The sequence below is a fragment of the Cryptomeria japonica genome, chromosome 4, assembly GCF_030272615.1.
Source record: "Cryptomeria japonica chromosome 4, Sugi_1.0, whole genome shotgun sequence".
Taxonomy (NCBI): domain Eukaryota; kingdom Viridiplantae; phylum Streptophyta; class Pinopsida; order Cupressales; family Cupressaceae; genus Cryptomeria; species Cryptomeria japonica.
This window is the reverse complement of record NC_081408.1, coordinates 706,711,185-706,713,998: the sequence shown is the minus strand read 5'-3', so window position 1 is coordinate 706,713,998 and position 2,814 is coordinate 706,711,185.

Below are 2,814 nucleotides of genomic sequence, written 5' to 3'. Positions count from 1 at the left end.
GTGGGTGAATGCTCTAGTTGCATTTTGGTTTGCATGTGTATTAACCAGTTTGTCTGTCAAACTATTTTATCGGTTTACTATTAGTCTTACAAAGTATTTGAGTACAGTGTTTTTCAGTATACTAATTCACCCCCCCTCTTAGTATTCATTAGTTTGTTATTGTAAAGTTGTTGGCAAAAGTTGTGTGTGTGTATCCGAGTGATGAGATACTTGCCAAACCAGTGAGTGGAGAATTGCAGAGTAGATGAACTAAAAAGGATCTACCTTAGCATTCTGTGCTATTATCAGATGAGAGTTTTACCTGTTGTCTTCTAATAATTTCAATAGTTGGAAAACCCCTTTACCAGGTTAGCTTTAACAAGATTTTACTGGGGGAATCAAGCATCTCTGAAGCTAGAACCTTGAACGACACTCTTTGTAAGTTTTCCTTTGCTTCTGGTCAGCTCATTAATTGGGTCAAAAGCGAAGTTTTTTTCATCAACACCCCAGAGAGAAGACAAGAGAGAATCAACAGAATCTTGGAATGTCGGATTGTTGATCTTCTTACCACTTATCTTGGCCTCCCTTTGGGAATTGAACCTCCTGATTCTTTCTGGAGCTCCTTAGTGGACAAATTTCATAAAAAGCTAGCTGGTTGGAAAGGAGCCCTTTTAAGTCAGGCTAGAAAGCTACAACTTCTAAAAGCTTCACTTCAAAGCATACCTATCTATGCCCTAAGCCTTTTCAGAATTCTAGTTAAGTATGCTAATGCAATTGAGAAAATTCAAAGAAATTTTCTATGGTCAGGGGTTGAGGACAAGAAAAGAATGTCTCTTGTGGCTTGGGATCAGGTATGTAGACCGAAAAGTAAAGGTGGTTTGGGCTTGAGAAGAATTCAGACCTTAAATGAAGCTCTCATGTCCAAACAGGTTTGGAGAATGTTCCACTTAGATAATGAATGGTGTAAAATCTAGAAAAGTAAGTACTTTCTTTTCTTCCACTTAGATAAAGAATGTTCCTCTTTTATCAATTTTGGAATTAGTATTAATGGGTCCCACATCTGGAACCATGCCTCTAAGTGCAGAGATAGCATTGCTAAAGGGATTATTTGGAAAGTAGGAAATGGTAGGAAAGTTAAATTCTGGGAAGACCCCTGGATTTTTGATAAACCCTTGATTGAATTCCTAGAATGGGCCCCTTATGCCTCCTCCTGTATTAGAACTTTTGTTCCTTTAGTTGAAGGGTATTGGACAGGCAATAAATGGCAGAACATTGAAAGTATTCACCCAAGCCTCATTAACCTTAAAAACCATCTGTCTTCAGCCTGGTTGAATAAAGAGGAAGACTCCCTCATTTGGAAGTATGAATCCAAAGGTATTATTACCATCTCTTCAATGTATGGTGTTCTCTCCCCCACCCCTTCTAACAATCCTTTTTGGTCTAAAGCTTGGGTAAAGGGTCTGACCCCCAAAATCAACTTTTTCTATTGGATTATTCTTCAAAATAAAATCTTGACCTTAGATAACCTCAAAGGTAGAGGATTTTCTTTTCCTAATAGACGTTCTTTGTGTCTCAAAGAGGAAGAGTTAGTGGACCATTTGGCTATCTGATGTTCCTATTTTGCTTCGATCTGGGAAAGATTTCTTAAGAGTTTTAGCATTGCTTGGGTGTTTCCTAACACTATCAGTGAGTTGTTCTACTCTAGGAATTACCATTGGTCTAACTCCTTTTTGAGATCTCTGTGGCAGCTATCACTCCCTCACATTCTATGGGGATTATGGAAAGAAAGAAATAGTCATATTTTTAGGGACACTTCCCTTACTCATGATATTGTGTTCTAGAAAATACAATGGGCAATTGTGGAGAACATTGGGATCATTGGGGGTCCCTATTTTTTGACCAACCCATTGGAATCTCACATTTTAAGTTCCTGGAATTTGAAGAATGCTGGAATTTATGACCCCAAGCAAAACAAAAGACTAGAAGCAAGATGGCAAACTCACCCTCATTGTTGGTTCAAAGTCAATTTTGATGGTGCTACAAAAGGTAATCCGGGCCCTATGGGATGTGGAGCTATTCTTAGAGATGACAAAGGTATATGCAAGGAAATGATTGTTGTTCCAATAGGAAGTCAAACAAACCACAAAGTAGAAGCAATGGCAGCTCTCCAAGGTATTCTCCTCACAAAAAGATGGAATTTCCCCTACATATGGATTGAAGGGGACTCAAACAACATCATCAAATGCCTCAAAGGGACCTCTAAGCCCTCATGGTCTATCAATAACATTATAAAAGCCGCTAGAGACCTCATTAATACTTTTGAAAAAAGTTACATATCTCATATCTACCATGAAGTTAATGGGTGTGCTGACTGGACAGCCAATGCGATGTTCAATCAAGATGAAATGATTACTTGGAATGGATAACAAGGCCTCCTTGAGGATGTCAAATTAATCATTTTTAAGGACTGATATAATAGCATCCCAAAGATTTTTGATGTAAAAAACAATAATGAGATGGATTAAAAGGAGTGCTTCGAGAAATTATAATATTGTTAGCACCATTTATTATAACACTCAATCTATCACTTCCCATGCTTTCTGGGTAAATTTGGTAGCTCCGAGAAACTTTTTGTCTAAAGTTCTCTGCAAGCTTTGACATTTTGCTCTGCATAGCAAAAATATGGGCAGAAATAGACATCGATACGAACCTAGCAACTACAAGGAGTGGAAGCAAAAGGAGGTGGTTTGGAACATACTACAAAAGGGTGGGTTCTCAAAATTTATGGAGAGGCTCCACGGGCGGGATGCCACAGTCACCAATTTTTTTTGTAAA